Source organism: Lutra lutra, chromosome 3 (genome assembly GCF_902655055.1).
Source record: "Lutra lutra chromosome 3, mLutLut1.2, whole genome shotgun sequence".
Taxonomy (NCBI): domain Eukaryota; kingdom Metazoa; phylum Chordata; class Mammalia; order Carnivora; family Mustelidae; genus Lutra; species Lutra lutra.
Window position 1 is genome coordinate 124,849,984 of NC_062280.1, and position 20,925 is coordinate 124,870,908.

Below are 20,925 nucleotides of genomic sequence, written 5' to 3' on the forward strand. Positions count from 1 at the left end.
GTTGGTTGAGCTCAGGTCATGGGATAGAGTCCCGCATTGGGCTCCCTGCTCAGCAGGGGTCTGCTTCTCCCTCTGTCCCTCTCCATGCTACTCCCCCTGTTCATGCGTCCTCTCTCTCATTCTCTCTCTCTCTCAAATAAATAAATAAAATCTTTTAAAATATATATATTCTTTACAGTATCAGCAAAAACATCAAATATATAGGAATAAATCTAACAAAAACAAATTGTTTTCTCTAGAGAAAAAATTGAAAGGCATTGAAACATATATTTTATTTATTCATTTCAGAATTTTCTTAGATTTATTTATTGTATCTAGAAAGAGTATGTGCAAGTGGGGGGAGGGGCAAAGAGGGAGAGCAGCAGACTCCCCTCTGAGCAGGGTGCCTGTCTTGGGTCTCCATCTCATGACCCTGGAATCACGACCTGAGCCAAAACCAAGAGTCGGACACTTCACCAGCTGAGTCACCCAGGCACCCCTCATATTAGCAATTTTTCTTAAAAGATTTTATTTATTTATTTGACCGACAAACCTAGTGAGAGAGGGAACACAAGCAGGGGAAGTGGGAGAGAGAGAAGCAGGCTTCCCGCCGAGCAGGGAGCCCATGTGGGACCCCATCCCAGGACCCTTGGATCATGACCTGCACCGAAGGCAGACGCTGAACCACTGAGCCACTCAGGTGCCCCCATATTAGTGATTTTTAATGAAAGTTGAGGATTACTTTATTCATGCATCTTCTCCATTTTTTCATCTTATATTTGCTCTTTTCATTTCCTCTTGACGAGATTTGACTTCACGTTCAAGGATCTTTGGGGGGATCTCTGTCGAGTTTTGGTCTAGTGTTAGCAACCTTATGAAGGTGCACGCTGCACAGCCAGCGTGCCATCAGCCTTCTCCTGTTTCACCTGCTCAGTGTAGAGGACGCAGCTCTTTCAAGCCCGGACTATGTCACCAATTTGCTGACCTTTGTGCTGTCCTGCAAGAACTAGAATGTCATCATCCTTTCGGATGGGCATGGATTGAACACCGCGCTTCAGTTTCAGATCTTTGGGCAGAGGAGAGACATAATCTTGCTGCAAATGTGGGAAGGAGCATTAAAATGCCCTTTATGGTTCTTACACTGGTCAGAAGTCACAAAGGATTGGAACTTCATTTTGGCCAATGGTGCTTTAGCAGTGGTTGCAAAATGGGACTTGAGACGTATTTTAAAAGACCAAAATCCATGCGGAGAACGTGAAGTTCATGGATAACAGATACGGACATTGTGAATGCGATATCGTGACGACGTCCGTTCCTCCGAAGAATCTCCGCGCAGTTGCAAGCCGAATCCCAGCGGGCGGTCTTCGAGGGACTTAGCAAGTTGAATCTAAAATCTTACGTAAGGGTGAAGAACCACGGACAGACCAAGAATTCTTGAAGGAAAACAGCGGAGGGACTTTCATATTAAATCGAAGGTCTCATTATGCAGCTATTATTACAAGTGAAAAATGAAACTGGGTCTCCACCCGACACCAGGCGCAAAGTTCAGTCGTAATGCAAGAAAGGGTGTAACGTGAAAGACAAAACCTAAATATCAGAGAGCATCCTCGTGGCATAGGCACAAGGAAGAACTTCGTAAACAAGTTCCCCAAAGTACTAATTATAAATGAAAAATGCAACTCCTTTCAAATTAAGGACTCCATTCACCAAAAGACAACATGAAGGGAATTAAGACAATATACACGAAAGGCATGGTGGTACCCTGCGGAGATTGGCTCCTGAAGCAGCAAAAGACGTTGCTGGGAAAACTGGTGGAATCCAAAGAAAGTCTAGAGTTCAATTAATAGTAGCAAATACCAATGTTGGTTTCTTTGTTGTGCCCTTGATGCTATAAGATGCAAGCATTAGGGAAAACCAAGTGAAGAGTGGATGGTAATTCCCGGTACTATCTTTGCAACTTTGTAATTTGATATTATTCCAAAATAGAGAATTTATTCACAAGCTGAGAATTGCTTTTAAAATATATATAATCAATAAAGGATTAATTTTAGAGAACAATAAATGATCAATAAGAAATAATCATATCACCCAACAATTAAATGGGTGAAAGTCATGGACAACCATCTTCCAGAGGAGAAGTCAGTGGCAGATAAGAATGGTACGGCCACTCGGCAAACAATGTAGAGATTCAGCAAGTTTTTTCTTAGGTTCATGCTCTAAGGTCACTCTTGCTCTTGCACCAAAATGCCAAGGGGCGGATGGGAGAATGTTCCCAGCAGCACTGTTTAGAAGGGACAAAAACTAGTAACAACTGAATTGCGTCCATCACAGGGGAATGGATAAGTAAATCCAGATGAGATCACCCAATGGAATATTATGCAGCGGTAAAAACGGTGTTTACCCACCACATGCAAAAGTAAAGATGAACCTTAGAAGAAATAGTGAATCAAAAAAGTCTCAGGAAAGCCAACATAGAGTATGACATTTTATGAAGTTCAGATCATTCAAAATTAGACTTCCTGTTATAAAACTAGATAAAAAAAACAAGGAGCTGATACCAAGAAAAATTAGGAACCTGGTTTCCCCAGGGTTATGGATGGAGCAAGGGGTTGGATTCAGGGAGGGACCCTCTTGTTCTTGGACCTTGTGACACTGGAGACCATCTTGGTAACCTTGATGACATTCTTATTCTTAGGCCCACTGGTGGGTTAACAGTGTTCATTTTATTATGATGCCTCAATCTTATATGTGTTAGTTTGTATCTGTTAAATGTTACAGACCTTTAAAAATTGGGAGATAAGGGGGCACCTGGGTGGCTCAGTGGGTTAAAGTCTCTGCCTTCAGCTCAGGTTGTAATCCCAGGGTCCTGGGATCGAGCCCCGTATCGGGCTCTCTGCTCAGTGGGGAGCCTGCTTCCTCCTCTCTCTCTCTCTGCCTGCCTCTCCACCTACTTGTGATCACTCTCTCTCTCTCTGTCAAATAAATAAAATCTTAAAAAAAAAAAATTTAAGACTTAATATAAAAAAAAATTGGGAGATAAGTTTTTTTTAAAAAAGTGACGGGCAGAACAGGTATGTTTCCAAAATCTACAGGAACTTTTTTTTTAACTCTAATCTTTGGAGAGGAAAATGGAATCCTTTAAGGTTTTCAAGAGATAATGGAAGCATCCACATGCTTTCTCAGCTGGAATTTATGCCAAAAATGGGGCAAGGCCTGCTGCTCTTAGTTTGTCTAGAGTTGGTTTGTGGGGGGATTACATATGCAATGCTGCCCGGTGCCCCAGCATTCCTCCACCTCCAGAGTTTGGTGCGTGCTGCCCCGCTGGGGCTCTGGGCCTTCCCCACAAATGGGCCATCCCGTCACCTACCTACCTCTGAGGGCTTTCCCTTGGCACTGGGATAAAGCTCAGTCTAGCTTCAGGGAAGGGCCCCCTTCTGTGGTCAAGCCCTCTGCAGCCCCAGGACAGGGTAGCCACAGTCCCTCAGTTCTCCCTGAGACTCTGCCTGAAATCCCTTTGTCCCTGGAACGTGCCCAAGCCCTCCCCTCCCTGGGCTTTTCCACACTCCCTCCGGACTGTCTCCTGCCATTTGTTTTATCCCACTGAGTCCTACTGACTTACACGGTCTCCTCAAAGAAGGGTTCTGTGAACACTGGACCCTGATGACCCATGGCGGCATGCACCCGTGGGCTCCTCGTGCCCCTGCCAGTCCCAGGGGGAAAACACCAGTCTTGTTCACCGTGGGGACCCCAGCAGTGTCTGATCAGTGTGTGCTGGATTTATTGCATTTATCGTCAGCATTCCATCCAGAATACAGAGGAGGAAGCAATCACGGTGTGTGGAGGGCCGGGGTGGAGGGCTTCCAGGAAGAAATGGTGTGGGATGTAGGGACATGTCTGTGACTTGCATCAGCTCCCAGTTACCAAGCTTTGGCCATGCTGCAGGCTGTCCTCCGTGGGTGGGCTATATCTCCCTGTGGTGACAGTGGTGCTGTAGAGCAATGAGCTTTCTCTCCAGCCCCATTTCACTAGCTCCCTCTCTGGGACGCTGGAAGGTGGGAGCGGTCCTCTGCCACACATGCTCCATCTTTTCCTGCTTCTAGCAAAAAGTCTCCACGTCCCCGGGGGGTCTTCCAGTCTGGAAGAAGCTCTGTGTCATTCTGGAAGGCCCCTTGGCCACCTTGGGTTCCAGCAATGTTCTGTCATACCCGACCCAGAGAGAGACTTTCCCTTCTCAGCCCACTCAGGCCTGGCGTGTCCACGACAGCAAGTCCCAGGGAGCAGAACCCAGCTGGTTCAGAAATTTGTGTGCTCAGGAAGGACAGGGCGTAGATGCTCAGAAAGCACATGAACTTGGGAGCTCAGCATCTGTGAAAACAAGAGAAAGGTCAGTTGCGGCAGTGCCTTCAGGTGTGGTCTGCGTGAAATCCAGCAAGTCGTACATCTCTGGTCTGGGCATGTTTGTTCATCAATGTTATGTTTACTGTTTACATTTTTTAAAGGTTAGAAAACATCATCCTCAATTGTCAATCCCCTTTCTAACTTGAAATATGTTTAAGAGGTTGGATCAGGGGTGGGGGTATGGTCTGGCTGAAAGTCCTAACTTCACTGACACCGACGGCTGCTGGGCTCCCCGGGTTGAGCCGGCGGCTGGCACCTTCCTTGCTCCCTGCCCTGAGCCGCACCCCCGCTCGGGGAGGGGCACGCTCTCCGGTCAATGGCAAAAGCAAAGAGGTTTGGCATTTTTCTGTCGGGCATGGAGCGGAGAAACAAAATGCAAACAGGCACCCAGAAGCCCTTTCCCACATGTCCTCCTCCACGATCTGCTCTTTAAAGTTTTGGAAAACATCCACTGTCAGGCAAAATGAGTAAGGAGGTCCCTGCACATGGACCGCCTGTCTGTTCATGCACCCGGGTACCACCAAGATGCACGTTGTCTCAGAACTCCGTCTAGTCTTTGGGACCATTTTCCTGCACACCCCCGAGCTGAGTCACCACGCCTAAGATGCTTTAAAATCAGAGAAGGGCAGAGCTACGTGGTTCCTTGGAGAGCACCTTGTCTGAGAAGCCATTCTGAACCTCGCTATTAATCTCAAGCAGTGTTGAGCTGCAGCCGGGTCCTACTGGCCCCAACAGTCCACTCTGCATTCGGGGACACCCACCGACAGCCTGCAGTGGGAGTTATTTCCCCCTGGGCAGCAGCAGACACTCCTCAGGGCTGCTCCTGTCCGCGCCCCCCACCTCCCCGCCAGGGGTTGGGTACCAGCACCCCAGGGACAAGTCGAGCTCCATGGGTGAGTCAGAAACCAATTACTCGTGGTGGCACACCCGTGGGGCGACTCTCAGAACAAGGTTGTGAAACAACATCTTGGTTTGCTTTTAAATCAAGGTGTGGCTCAGCGCGCTGTGCGCACGGAGGCGCGTTCTTGGTGTGCTCGAAGACCGTGTTCTCCCCGGTGTCCGATTCAGCTAAGTGACAGAAGACGTGCGGGCTCTGAAGGGGAGGGTAATTCACAGGCTGTCACAATGGACTCAGTTCCCGTGTGCTGGCACAGGCTGCGGACTCCCAGAGCCCCAGGCCAGGGAGGGGAGCGTTGCTGTGGGGAGACAGCAAGGCAGACTCCCCAGAACGATCCGGCATCCCTGGACCGCTTGTGGGTGTCGCTTGCTGTCCTTTGACAGGAAGCCAAGCCGGTGACCCTCTACCAGGAGGAAATCCCTTTATGCCTTGGGCCACGAAGTGCTTGGGCTCATGGGATTCTTACACGGGACCTGTCCAGCAGGTGCCCTTACCGGGCAAGGAAACTGAGGCTGAGTGTAGGAGACAACTGCCACGGGTCACGTCCGGCTCCAGAGTCCCTTTTACCAGCTCTACCCCATGTCCAGCCCAGCTGCTGCTTCTGCTCCTCTTCCCTCCTGAGTAGCGGCAATGCTTACACCATGGGAGCAAGCCCAGTGCAGGGAAAGGAGGGGGGTAACCAGCCCTATGGGGAGGGGACAGGCATGCGAATGACCAGAATGGTGGCTGTCCCTCTGAAAGCCCAGCAATGCTCCCAGGCCTGCAGCAGCCAACATAAGGGCTCTGACTGGAGGAAAAATCCCCCATGAAGGAAGGACGTGCACTTGGTTCCCTTCCCCTTCTTCTTCTTTTTTTTTTTTTTTTCAATCATCTTAATTGGGATCACCCTTCCCCTAGGCCTCAGCACTCCGTTTCTTTTCTGTTAGTCTGTGTGGTGGGCGCAGTGAGGACGTGGGGACATTATCAGTTCGGGATCTGGAGACAGGATCCTGGTCCTGACTCTGCCCAGCTCTGGGAAGTCACTCACCTCTAAACTCAAGGTTGGTCTCCACCTCGTACTCGGATGCATCAGTGATCCACAACTCTCCACTCCTTCCTATCCTACCTGCCCTCCCTCCCTGGGGAGCAGAAAACTTCCAGCCCAAGGTTCCCTTACTATTAGCCAAGTTCCACTAATACAGGCAACTCCAGCCCACAAAGTGCAGAGGGACCCCACTGTAGGGACCATCAGGACAACACAGTGCTCTGTCGAATCGAGTTATTCTCTTGTCCCTAAAACAGTCCCTAGTAACAATGCTTGGAGCTGACCTCCAGAAGGGCCCCACAACAACAAACTCAGCCTTATACATGCTTTTCTCAGTCAATGCTACTCTCCTTCTTGAAAGAATGGGAGGTGGGGGGAGAAGCCTTTGCCTTTACCTTTGTTGATATGACCTGAAGCACAAATGGCGCTCCAACACTCTTTCCTCAAATATTCTCCCACCAGAAACCCCTCTGCAAGCCCCAAATGCTACCCAAGGAGCATGGACCATGAGGCTCGGTCCCTGACAAAGTCTGCTCAGTCCCAGCGGCACCAGCCAGTACCCTCGGAGTTGGAAGGGTCCTCAGAGGCCACCTGGTCCAGGTTGGCCCCTAGTGGAGGACCGCTCCCTACATCCAGCTGGTCTCCACACAAAACTTTCCAGACCTCTGGCTACACACCTGGAATTGTGAGGCATTCCCCTCACCCTGAGTCCCAGTCTGCCTCCCTGGAATTGCTGACACGAACACCAGCTCAGCCCTCCGGAGAGATGTAGACAATGTCCGCTTTCGTCCAGACCGCAGCCTTGCAAATTTATGAAGACTGAGGGTGTGTCCCTGGGTTATTCCAGGGTAAACATCTATGGTTTCCTCAATCGTAACTCAGGCAACAAGGCTCTCAGAGCTCCCTGCTGGACACGGTCCAGATCCCATAAGCGCTAGATGCCATGTGCCTAGAACAAGGGACCATGGGGGCCCCTCCCTCCCTTCATGTAGACTCTGCTCCAGCTGGGTTCATATAGCTGAAAACTGCACACGCAGCGAGTGACACGTGAATTCACATGAGATCTGTGGCTCTCTAGAATTTCCAACTTGACCCCTACCTTGTCTTTACTCAGTTAATTATTGGAACTGAAAAGAGGCCGTTTACCTTTTAAAAGCTTATCCTTTCCCTATCAGCTTATCGGGATCTTTTTCTTGTCCCGATACTCGGTCATCTAACCTCTGAGGTCCCCCACGTACTGCTGTGCCGTTTTGACGTAATCAGTCACATGGGGTTACCCCAAAAACGTTACCCCTCGGGACGTTACAGTCTCTTCTCGGTGGACCCCGGAGCCCTGCAAAGTAGTTAATGTCACCTCTTAACAGCTCTGAGGGCAATGACATTTATTCCACATCTCAGAAAACTTTGGTTATTTACAATCACATTTGTCATGGAGATTGGGCTTTGAGGCCATATCATGCCCAGCTCAGACGGTGGGGTGGGGGGGTGTAAGTTCTTACTAAAGCGTTTGCCCTGACCTAATGCTCATTATGTGGGTTGTCCATAATCATCTCTCACTAATTTTTCCAGAATCTTCTACTGGAGTTCTAGGTGCGATGTCTCTATGCCACTCACTCTCCAGTGTTTCGTGGGTGAATGAAATAGTGATTGTGAACAGATGCATATGTCACGCCGCCAGCGTGGTGGGGAGAATTCTAGAGTTCTGTCGCTTCCTCCTTAAAAGTAAAAACCTTAAACTTTATCAAGTAGTTAAAATACTGGCACCGTCATCCACGCTGCCTGTCACAGTCACATGTCAGGTGGTAGATGAGAAAAGCCATTACAAAGAGGTGATCCTCAAAGAAGGGTGTCGGGGGGAACCTCATATCTCCATTCTTATACGTTGTGACTTATCGCAGTGTGTGTGTGCGTGTGTGTGTCTGGTTAAGGGGACTAAAGGATTTATTATTTAATGCTAAGTACTTGGAACCTGGTAAAAACTGATAGATGGCTTTCAAAAGATCGCTGCAAAGAAACTACAGATGGACAAGATTAGAACTGAACGCAGAAGTAGACACAAAGGGGCCGCTGAGACCTCTGCTTTGCCCACAAGAGCCCTCGTCCACCACCCGGCAAGGAAAGCAGGGAGGGCCTCAGCCCATCTGGCAGGCTCAGGACACCAGTGTATATTTTTAAAAAGCCAAGGAATCCATCATTTGCAGAAAAAGGTGCTTTAACAGTAAGTGGAAGCACAATTCTCCTCTTTCTTTCTTTCTCTCTTTCTTTCTTTCTTTCTTTTTTTCTTTTTCTTATTTTCCCCTAGAGAAAACGTATGGGATAGCATTTTGCAAATGAGATGCTTGGAAATGTCTTTCCATTATGGCATTGTTGTTGTCGAAAAGGTTAGATTTGTAGTTGCAGCCCATCGGTACTCTCCTGCGTGCCACCCTTCAGGTTGAAACAGAGTTACAAGGCAATCTCCCGCACAGTGTTTTGAAACCATTTGTCCAACAGGTAAATCGCAAGAGCTTTTGAGCAGCATGAAAGATAGACGGATGTCAGAGGAGATGGAATTTCCCGTAGTTGAACCAAAACAACAAACTATAATTGGTGGACGGACGCGGAAGTGACACAGGGACGCGTGACAACCAAGTACCAGCATAAACGAGATTCTAGAACAACTTCTAGATACTGTATCACCAAATACAAAAATGGGGTTTATACAAAAAAAATGATGTATAGCCAATCAGATTGCTTTCACTGAAACTTATTAATACTTTGGCTCAGTCGGTGGAGCCTGTGCCTCTTGATCTGGGGGTTGTGCGTTTGAGCCCCACGCTGGGCGTAGAGAGGACTTAAAAAAATTACATTAGAAAATAAATACATTAGAGAGGAAAAAAATTAATAGTTTTTATAGACTAAAACCATGTCGGTATTTATTTAATCTTTTTCTTCTATTTTCACATTTTCTCTTATAAGGAGTCTCTATATTAGTTGGGTCATATGTGTAATTTATAGATTCATGTATAGGTATTGAGGGGCGAGTGCTCCTAATTCTTTATTGAGGGGTACACAATCTTAAAAGTCTGAAGAGACCTGCCTTGATGAGGAAGCATGGTTTTCGTCCCTTCTGCTCTCTCCCCTGGCAGGCCCGCCCATCCCCCAGGGCACGGCCACTCCTGCCCACAGCCCCCCCTTCGCTCCTGTGTTCTTGGTGGGAAGAATCCTGGGTGCCTGCCTGGGGTCAGTGGGGAGCGCTCTCAGCTGGGGAGGCTCGTGGAAATCTTAGAATGCAGAGGGCTGTCCTGGGCACAAGATGGATGGGGGAAGAGGCGTGAAGCTGAGTGGGACACACAGGGCAGCTAGGGATGAGTCTGTGGGACCAGCCCACATTCAGCTCATCAGAGAAAGAGGGCGGGGCCGGTGGAGCAGGTGCTGAAGGGCAGGAAGGCTGAGTCTGCAGGTGGGGACCCGAACCAGGACCAGCTCTCAGGGAGCGCATCTCCCAAAGAGGCTGAGCCCTGATCTCTACCGTCCCTGGGTCCAGGGAACTTAGAGGACTGACACACAGCAAAGTCCTGGTGCCTGGCCTCAAATCACCCAGAGAACTTTCACCCAGGTGAGAAGGTGTAGTATGATAAAAACAAACAAGGAAACAAACCTAAAAGAGAACAAAGCTCAGGTGGAACTAATGTGGACCTTCCCCGGGGGTATGCTGGGGGGCTTCTGAGGAGCCTGAGATCTGGGGCAGGGGCACTGGGGGAGGAGTAAGAGGAGCATTGGGGGTAAAGTAGCGGCCCCACAGGGCTGCTGTGGGGGGGATCAGATATGAAAGAGAAGAGAGAAGATGGAAATGAAGGAACCAGGGGCTCCCCTGTCCCCCTGCGGGGGAAAGACGCGGTCAGACCTTTGAAATTCAGCCACGGACACCTTGCAAACCTGGCCAAAATGCAGCAGAAAAGAGCTGTGGGAAGGAGATCCAGGAAAGGACGACGGCGTGGTTCAAAGCAGTGTCGTTTTCAGGCCGGGAAAGCAAAAAACAAACAGCAAAGAGTGCTGGGACCAAAGTGAAGGAAACGAGGGATGGACACGACACGGAGACAGGACAGGCTGGGGGCCGGCAGGCAGGAAACCCTGGCTGAGGATTCTCTCATGATCTTGGGGTTTCGTTTGCCCATTTGTCTTCTTCCTGGGGTTGTACTTACACGGAGCTTTGTCAGTCCTTCCTGGCTCCCCACTCCCCACCATGTGTCCACAAACCACCCTGGGCAAGGTTTTGACCAAGGCAGGCCCTGTGCTGTGACCGCATGGAGTTGACACACACATGGGCTAAGGAGAGGGTCGGCGGCTTCTGGCGGAATAGCCACGAAACTTGAGGGGGACAGACTTGTGCCTGCTCCTCGCCCCCGAGAGCCCCACGCCCCGTGTCATCTGACCCACTGGAGGGGGTTCCAGCCGGTCACACTTTTGAAGAACGGGCATGTTTGTCAACGATACATGATGTTTCTAGGAAGCCCTTTTCCACATTTACTTCTTGACAGCAGGAAATCCCATCTATGCGATTACGTGAAAAGAATCATGCCTGGTGGATAGTTCTCACTGTCAAGGGGCTGGGACAGATCGGACCTTCTTTCCAGCGTCTAGAACCGTCCGGACGGGATGAGGCAACTCAGGGTCTGGCCCGCCAGGCTGCTGGTTCAGTCTTCTCCTTGCTGCCCGGCCACGTCAGATGTTGGATGGTGACAAGGGAAATGTGCCAAATAGGGAGGCAGATGTCAGAGAGGAAGACAAAGGCAAAGGCCGGGTCAGAGTGCAGATTTCTGATCCCTGATCGTTTTACTGTTTCTAGGTGCTCCCCAACCATTTGGTGTCATTCCAGTCTCTGGCTCTTCTCCTAGAGTTTGTCTCCCAGGCCCCTGGGGCCACTTCACCCGAGGCTCAGAGAACCAGACAGACCTGGGAACGCTGCCCCTCCCCATTTCCGGTTGACTCCCCGCTGACCTCAGCAGCATAAGAATCCTGTTCCGGTGCCTCAATCCAGAGTCTCTTCTTTCATTGGCCTATTTGGCTCATTCTTGGTCCTCACAGGCCAACCAAACAGGTAAAAATCTCTGTGTGCACAATTCCGCATCCAGCTGTGCCGTCCATCACCCACTCCAACCCTGTAATTCGGAGCAGGAATTCAGTACAAGTGATGGGAGTGCCAAGAAACCCAGTAGGAACAGTGGAGGTGACCAGAAGTAGGAGCAGCTGGAGGTAAGACCCTTCCCAGGAGAGGGGTGGGGTGGGGACGTTGGTGGGACCAGAGCCCGGGCGGCACCCACGGAAAGCTGGTTGTCAAACTCTTGCTAGAGTCACCTCTGGTCTAGTCTGGGCCAGGAGCCCCACGGCCCACCCAAGGCCCGCCAGGGGCTTAACCCAGGCGGGGATGTTAGACTCACACAGAGTGTGTGCTATGTTGCGCTGACTCCTGGCCTTGCCGGGCATGCTTCTCAGGTCCCCAGGTCCTGTGACGCGGACCGAATGAGGGATGCGTTTATAGCCAGTCACCTCTCCAGGAATGTTCTCTCAACAGGGAGATGTTTTCAGATGGAAAAAAAAAAAACGTCCCCGTTGTCCGGCAGTCAGTTTCGCTGGAAACAAAGCTCCACATCCAACCCCCAGGCCTGGAGACCTCCCTGAACTCAAGGGGCTGTGGTGCCACTCTGACTGGGGTTGGCCCGGGTCTGTAGTCTGACGACGCTGTGCCTTGGCACTGAGGACTCTCCCAGTCCCAGCCAGCCTGTGTCTGGGCAGGAGGAGGCTTCTCCCTGGGTACAAAGGCTCATGGAACCTCAGAGTTGAGAAGTCCCTTCTGAAGCTTCTGGACGCAACCTTCTTGTGAGGTCGGCCCACAAGCCTGGCAAGCCCTGGGTTCAAATCCTGCCTGTGACTCAGTGTGGAGCATGGAAAGGGGCAGTTTCTTAAAGCCTTGGTTTCCTTCATAGTCAAACAGAGCAGCATTTCTCACTTCCTCATGGAATGGTTAGGGGCATTGACTGTCGTGATTCATGCTCTCAAAAGATACTCAGTAATCCTCAGCTTGACCTGCTAAGAGTAGCCCACTGGGAGCACGTTGCTGTCATGGGCTCTGGGCCTCTGCCCTACTGTGTCCTTCAGCCTGCCAATCCAGGCTCCCCGACCAGTTGTCCTTCCAGAAAGCCTTTCTGTCCTCCAGTATGGGACACCACAACGCTGGTGCTCACCCATCAGACCCAGGCCAGCCCTGGGACAGGACGTCCCCCAGAGCTTGTGTCCTGGACATGGACAGTCCTCAGTGTGGAGACTGGCAGGCTGGAGCCCCCTGTACTGCCACCTGTTTTTAGAACAAATATTGGGGTGCCTTGTGATGGGCTCCTTCTCCCCAAAGCAGGAAATGAGCTGCCCCAATTCCATCACGCCTGTTCCCCTTTTCCCCCACCGTGGAATCATTGGTACATAGCATCTTAGGCCCCTTGGCTGCCAGGGCCCCAGAGCCTTTTGTGGCTGGAGTTGAAAGTGTGTTATGGAGGTCGGTTTGGTTTTTGATGGACCTGTTGGTGGGATGAAGCCTGGGCACTCCCTGCAAGCCAACGCGAAGCCTGTCCCCTGACCAGTATGGCAGCGCCCAGCCCACGGCAGCCCGCCCCTAGTGCTCAGAGCTCTCCTTTCTCACTGAGTCCTACTCGCTGGTGTTTCTCTCTCTTCCTGCAGGGAGAGCCCCAAATGTCCTCTCTCTGAGGATCTATCTCCTGTGCCTGGTTAGCTCCATCTTCCGGCAGAGAAGACAGGAGTTACTGAGGACGACCTCTATTAGAGCGTCAGATCAAGGGGACTCCCCCTTACCCGACTTTGTGGGAGAGAGGGGTGTCAGCAGGAAGCACGGCCCCTCTCTCACACAAGCTTAACTTAACGGATACCAAGGTTGGGGTTGGCAGGGTGTGAGGGGGTCACAGCTAGAGATCCTGAGGGTGGGATGAGCTATGTCCAGTGCCAAAGCCCCTGGTTGAGGCTCTGTCCATCCTGCAGCTTCCATGAGCAGCTGATGTGCATTGTAAAGGCCTCTCTTGCTCACACATTCAAGTGGTTCTTGCTGTTGCCACTAAAACTGCATCTGGATGAACACTTGTGTGTAACCCACTGACCGGCACTGTCCTTAGAGGTTCCTCCCTGGGATGGGCTTCAGCCAGGAAGACAGGGAGCAAGCCGAGAGGAGTGGCTGGCCTGCGCCCCTCTGCTGGCCTGGAGAGGGTCTGGTGCTCCAGTTAGTGTGAGTGATGGAGCACGGGGGCTGGAGTGGCTGGAGCGTGTCACCAGACAGGGCATGGGTGAGGTGTGTTCCAGGACACAAGGCAGGGAAGCTTCTGGGTGAGGACATCTGAGGGGGGCTGTGGGCAGGTCTTCCGTGCTCTATGGTCACTCCCAGTACCCCGACGTCATCACTGCTGGCTTGTCCTCCTCATGATTTCAGGTCTCATCTATAGAACCCTGGATCCCTCCTTTCCAAAGCAATGCTTCTCCTTAATGAAGACAGCATAGAGGAACCAGCAGCCAGTCCCCCAAAATGTGGGTAAAGTGCGTTCCAGTGTTGGTGTTTATAGGAATCATTCCTAAAAAACAGAATTTATGGCACAGACATGCTTCTCACTTATATTATGAGAGTCAAATAACTGGAAATGGCTTAGTTGTTCAACGAGGGGGTTCCTGAGTCTGTCACTGAGAATACCAAGGGACAGCAGCGACAGTGTCTGTCCACTGAGGGGACATAAGGTAGAACAAGAGCACAGCCCGAACTTCCCTGCCCCTCTGCACATACATGTGCGCACGCACGCACACGCAAACACGCGCGCACACACACACACACACACACACACTACACTTAGAGGCTTACAGGAAAGGCAGGGAAGAAGGACGCTGAGTGTTGTGGGGATTATTTCTTGGTAGAAGGAACGTGCCTTGTTTTTCATGTTTAAATCACTATTGACTAAATAGACAAGTCTGGATAAAGCCTAAAGAACTCTTTATGACCTAACGTGTTAGCAAGAAAGGAGAATATTTAAGATATGATTTTAATATTTGATAAGATGCCCATGAGAATAGTTGAAACATAGACTATCCGGGAAAATGAAAGCACGTAAAGTTGTCTCATGGACCCAGACATTTGTCTCGTGGTTTCTGCTTTTCAAGGCATGCTTCTAAAAGGGAAACCTAGCAGATAATGAAAATAGTTCATATGGGGGCTTCCCGAAATCTTTGTTCTTTCAGGAACATGCTATGTAATAAAATGTTATTTGAATAAAAACTTTGAAAAGAGGGGAATCACTCTTATGTTCTGCAGGCAGACATAGAAGGCCATATTGTAGGATTCCAGGCAGAGGAAAATCCAAGTCGAGGTAAAGTGGCAGAGACAGAGAGAAGCGCACTGGTTGCAGGAACTGGGGGAGGGACTGAGCAGTGAGCGATGAGGAGCACAGGTGTCTCTGGGATGGAAATGTTGTAGAAGGACATGGTTGGGCAACACTCTGGATGGACCTATTGAGACTTCCATATCCCACTGCAAAGGATGCGAGTAAATTTTATGTAAACTCAAATTCTACTTTATTTACAAATAAAATCTATTAAGTAAGTATAGAGTGAATAACAAACACAAATATGACAAAGAAGGAAATGACGGGAGAGGGGAGACATGCTCTGGGCTACAGCCAGCATGAGCTGCTGCTCAGGGGCGGAGCCTGGTTGCTCCACGGAGGCAGGTGGTGGTTTCAGGTTCTTCAGGAACCCCAGAGCAGGGGCAGGACCCTGCTGGACATCCAGGTCAGGCAAAAGGCCCGATGGCTCTGCCATCGCAGAGAAGTGAACGAGGGCCCTGACGACCATCTGCCCTGGCCTCAACGGAGCAGGTGGGGCTCTACTCTTCCTGACCCATGGTCAGCTGCTGCAGCCGGGATGGCGGGGGCCAGCTCAGGCCCCAGATGCAGCGGGTGCCAGAGTGGCTGCTGGGACGAGTTCCTGAGGCACATCATGATCTAGCTCTGGGGCTGGTGCTGTAGCTCCAAGAAGAGAAAGCATCATCAGCTTGACTGACTTCCCTTTTGCCTTTCCCTTTTCCCACCACACAGCGTGGTCTGTGTTCAAGACCCAGGCCCTGGAAGTTGTCCCCAACGGAAGCCCATGGGGACAGGGATCTGAGAAGACTCACTCCTCTCGGCCCGACCACAATCTCCGGAGGCTTCCTCAGGGTGGCCCACCCTGCCTCCTCCTCAGGCCCATCAGGCACCCCCAGTCCTCCTCACCCGTAGCCTCTGGCTCCGTGGCCTCAGCGTGTTGCTTTTCTGAGAGCAGAAGCTGGGCCCGGCGCTCCAGGTCCGAGCCCGGCATTGACCTGCAGGTAGGCCAGCAGCACATGCAAGCTGGGAGACTCTGGAGGCTGCACAAAATCCCCTGGATACTTTTCCACCCACGTGTTCAGGATGGCATAGATGGCCCTGGGGACAGACATGGAGGCAGAGAAGTCAGAGGACAGGGCACGCATCCAAACCAATATCCCAGGGAACCCGTGTGGGAACCTGGGTCCCTGGGCTTCCAGTTCCTGTCCGAGACCAGTCGGACTCCTTGTCCACCTGTGACCTGGCAGTCCCGCACCAGACAGGCCTGCTCCCAGATGGCAGGCTGGCCAAAAGCCGCTAGGAGTGGGAGTCCTTGATCATGGGTGAGCATTTCTGTACTTCTTAGGGGAGCTGGACACACTCCTCAGTCTGTCTCCTTGCCCACTTGCCACTTGAATTCAACTACATGTGCCCAGGGAGGGGTGGTGTCTGGCCTCTTAATTTACCCTCACTGCACTCACCTCTGCTCCGTGAAGATCCACCCGAGGAGGGAACAAAGGGACTCTGTCTCTAGCCAGGCCTTCCCAGGACCCTCCCTATACCTCCAACGTTACCCTCTGCCCATTCACTAGGTGCCATGAGTGGGTCTGCTTCCTCTGACACTCCCCTCCCACAGGGTGTGGGATGTGTGCTCCCTGAGCTCTCACTGGGTCACCACTCTCCCTGAGCCCCCTCTGAGCACCCAGCGTGCAGGTGCCAACAGACTGCTGTGCGATGGCTCCTAAATCCTCTGTTCTGGGTCCCAGAATTGGGGCAGAGAGAGGGCTGGGAGGGGGCAGGGATGGAGCATGACCCTCTTAGGGGTTGAAGCTCTCCTCCCTCCCTTTGATCTCCCACAGTGCTCACACATCAACCCTATCCCCCCAGGCCACCTTCCCAGTTTCCAGGAGAAGCTCTCAGACCTTTACCCTAAAGCAGGAATAACAGAGGTGTGCGTGAAGGTCCAGCAGCCCCTCGAGCTCACAGTACCCTCACTACCCTGGTGGAGAGGGAAGGCCCTCCTGGAGCAGTCCAAGCTTACTCACATGTTGCGCTGCTCCTGGGGTCCGCCGACCTCGTCATAGGTGGGAGTAAACGCATCCGAATCTAGAGGAGGCCAGGGGGCATCACATGAGATGTCTGTGGATGTTGGCTCTCCTCGTCTGACCCTGTGCCTGCAGCACTGGGTGCTGTCTGTCTGTACAGGGATCACATTCAGTCCTAGTTAATCGCCTCTACTGACTGGGGCTTCCTGAATGCTTGCTGAATGAAAGGCCCCAACCAGCCCATCACAGACACTGAGTGGGCCTGGCCCTGCTCACCCCAGGGATGCCTGCTCTGCATTCACCCAGACACAGAGCCCAGAAGGAGACTGATCTCCCTTTCAATGGCAAAGGAGCCCAGCTCAAGACCGTAGTGAGAGTGCGGGATGAGGCAGAAGCTTCATCATGAGGGGTTCGGGAATGTAAAAAGAGCATGTCCACCGGCCCTCCAGCAGACTTTTCCACTGGTGCAGGCGCCCAGGTGTCCTTTCCCTACAAGACCCCACTGAGTCCCTATAATACCTCTGCCCCAGTTAGGAGCAAAGGGAAGCTTGGGGACATGCCAAAGTCTCACAACCAGGCAGTGGCCAAATCACACGGAGCAGTTAGGGGCAGGGGAGGGTGCTCACCTTGCAAATAGGAGGTCCAGCACCTCCTGGGTGGTGGCAAAGGCGCGGTATGTGTCCAGAAAGATGTGGACATAGCGTAGATCTTGTCTTATGACGGCAGGCACCAGGTGATCTATTGTGGCCTGTAGCTTGTTGGCCCGGTTGGCCAACAGCACCGAGGTCCTCCTCCTCTTCCTGGTTGAACCATTTTTCCCCTGAGGTGAATCAGAGGAGACATGAGTCAGTGCTGTGGCCACCAGGAGGGGTGGGGCTTGGAGGGCTGAACGAGCCCCCAGATCTCAGTGTTTTATGCAAGAGGTGGGACAAGAGAGCCTAGAGTCCGAAAAAGAATCAGGTGACTCAGTGTTTCATTGGGTTAAGCCTAAGGCTCTTGGTTTTGCTTCAGGTCATGGTCTAGGTGTCCTGAGACTGCTCCTCTAGGGCTGTGTCCATAAGGCAGTGTCTGCTTGAGGATTCTGTCTCTCCCTCTGCTTCTCCCCACTCTGCCCATGCCTCTCTCTCAAATCCATCCATCAACCAATTAATTCAGAAACCTTTAAGGAAAAGAGAAAATGTTCTTGCTATCATACAAAGAATGGAAAGAAATGATGTCTGTATTTGCTAATATCTCAGGTCCCTTCGTGAGTGGAGTATTGTTAGCACCTCCCTGAATGAGTGGCATGGATCCTTGATTTCTGATAACAACCCATTCTTTGTATCTTTTCTAAAGACTTTTTATTTATTTATTTGACAGCGAGAGAGGTCACAAGTAGGCAGAGGCGCAGCCAGACAGAGAGGGGGAAGCAGGCTCCCCGCTGAGCAGAGACCCCCAACTTGGGCTTTGATCCCATGACCCTCAGATCATGACCAGAGCTGCATGCAGAGGCTTAACCCACTGAGCCACCCTGGCACCCAACATATTCCATTCTTGAGACAAGAACACAGAGATGTTTTAGGTGAGAGGGCTTAGGACAGGAGGGCGCGTAGGCTGTAGGATGCAGCACTGTGCATTGGCCACAGAAGGGGATTACATCCAGTCCTGCACCAGTGAAGGGCTCCATGGCTGGATAAGTGACTGGCCTTCTGGACTGCTGTGCAGTGCAGTGCAGTGCAGTGAGGCCTCTGTTCCTGACCCTGGGGGGTTTCCCAAATGTGTTCCATCAAAACAAAAGGACAGAGCTAGAGACAGAGTACCATGGGCCCTATGTCCCTTTGGAAAAAAGTCTCCCAACTCACTCTTGCAAATGATCATTTGCAAGACTTGCAGAACCTGAGGAAGGACTGTTGGGCCAATGGGGACACCTGGGATCACGAGTTAGGAAAATGCCTAGCACAGGCAAAAGGATTCTAGATAAGCGGGATGAGACGGCTTTAAAGTCTCTTTAATGATATTCCTATAAGTATGTGGACAACGACTCTGCTTCTGTCCAAGGCGTGGGCAGGACCATGAGGGCAAGTTTGGGAAGAGATGGGATGCAGATTCATGGGAGTACAGGACTCTAGGAGGCCAGGCTGGCTTCTAGGAAGTGGGGCCCTTGGTGCTTCATCGGCGCCCCGGAAGTCGGGTCTCCCCAGCACCTGCACTCACCCTGAGCCAGCGCCAGACTCTATTGGCCTTGTGGGGCTTCTTGTCCTTAGAGGAAGGAGAGCAGGGGATGTCGACATTCAGCTCCTGCACCATCTCCTCTGGAGCGTTCTGTAAAGACAGTGCCCGGCAGCCAGGCAGGAGGCCTTAGAGCCCTGCCTAAGTCTGGAGGCCTTTGCTGGTCTTCAGACCCAGGGCGCTCCATTCCAGACACACCACAGCCCAGTGTGCAGACCCCTCCCCCAAGGAGAGAAACGGGCCCAGCTTCAGGACCTTGGATGTGCTCTGGCACAGCGAAGAGGCACCTCAGGAATCCCCTGTCCACCCGGCCCACCATGACATTGGTGTGAACAAGAAGGGATCACCAGGGTATCCACTGTGCTCACCCTCCTCCAGCCCATGGGAGGGAACCCCCACATATCCTCCTCCCCTCAAACCCAGAGGAAGGGATGGGGCTTCCCTAGGACGGTTCAGAGGGGTGGGCATCGCCTAGTCTGCTCAGTAGTAAGTACCTTATGGCATCTCCCTCGAAATGCCCTGGGAGGGCATTGGGGGCAAGGTTTGAGCCAATGTCTGCAGCATGGGAACAAGCCATTTTCCTGGGGTTTCTGGTACCCAGAGCCCCAGGAAGCAGGCAGACAACAGGAAAACATCTTTCTGTGTCCGATGTCCTGAGCCAAGTAACCCTGTACCGGACTAGAATGTGGGTGCCTGGTTACAGGGGTTCCAAGTTCTGGGGGTTGGTCAAGGAAGTGACATCACTTCCTGAGATCCCCTACCGGGGTCCACTCCTGGTTGGACCCCTACCCAAACAGTGCTCCGGTCTGCCATCTCCTCATCCCCCTTCTGCATGCAAGGCCACATCTTATCTGTACACAGTGAGCCCAACACACCCCTCTCCACAGGCCCCCAGGGAAGGTCTGGGAGCAGCCAGGGCCCCAGCTTGCAGACACACCTGGTTTGAGACACAAGTCTGTATTCTTACCTGGTTTTGACCCTAGATAAGCTATTGTGCCTGACAGGGATGGTCTTCTCTGCAAAATAACGGATGCTTCCGGCATGTCTTTCTATCAGATGTCCACAGGCATAGGTTGGATAATAGCTATGATGTTAGAGGAGAGGTGTCACATGTAGGAAATACCTCCCACCAAATTTCCTCCCTCCTATCACCTTCCTGGAATCTGCTACTAATCAGATCCCACCCCACAGTCCCTACTGGGGTGTGTGTGTTTGTGTGCACAAGCACGCTCGCTCCTGTGTGCACACATGTGTTCATCAGTGCTCACATTCTGGGGTCCCAGTAGACGACAGCCCCACCCACAGAGGGCTGCGTAATAGCTTCCCAAGATCTTAGGCTTTGAATTTTCAATGCAAACCCTAAAGTAGGGACTGGAGTCTTGGCCCTTGATGGTCAGAATGTACCCTTACCCCTAGACACCGCCTGTCTTGGGATGCAGGCCATTCCCTCCTTTCCAAAGGGTGTGATGTAGATAGGGGTCCATCCAGTGGGTCGCCATGACCCGGGGTCCTCCTCAGACAAGAACATGGGGAGATGTCTCCTATCTAGGATATCAATGATCACCCTCAGCCCGTTAACATTTCCAGGTCGACAGCCACTTCCTTCCAGACAACCTTTTCCAGGGCCCCCAGTGAATGGCTAGGTGCGTGCAGGACCCCAACTTTGAGGACACTCAAAGAGCCGGGTTCATGCCTGCTGAGCCTCCCTACCAGTCTGATTCTGGGCAAGGCCCAGACCCTGCAGGGATCTTCACAGTCTCCCCTCATGGGATCCATTGATTCCCCAACTCCTCTGTATACATGCTTGTGTGACCCCCTCCCCTGAGAGTGGTCTGCACTTCGTGATTGACTTCCATGTCACAGAACGTGGCAACATGACCCCAAGGCCCTTCTGAGCTTTAGTTCTAAAAGCTCAGTGCCCAGCCCCATGTTGACTCTGACCCATGTTTTCTCTCAGATCCTCACACGGGAGCACAAGCCCCTAGATTGAACCATGACACAGACATACGC

The 20,925-nt window shown here is 51.7% G+C and overlaps 1 pseudogene; it reads right to left on the bottom strand.

The window, feature by feature from the left end:
• The window catches only part of LOC125096227 (ral guanine nucleotide dissociation stimulator-like), a 254,921-nt pseudogene extending 235,072 nt beyond the window's left edge, over nt 1-19,849 (bottom strand).
• Nucleotides 19,850-20,925: the final 1,076 nt, after the last annotated feature.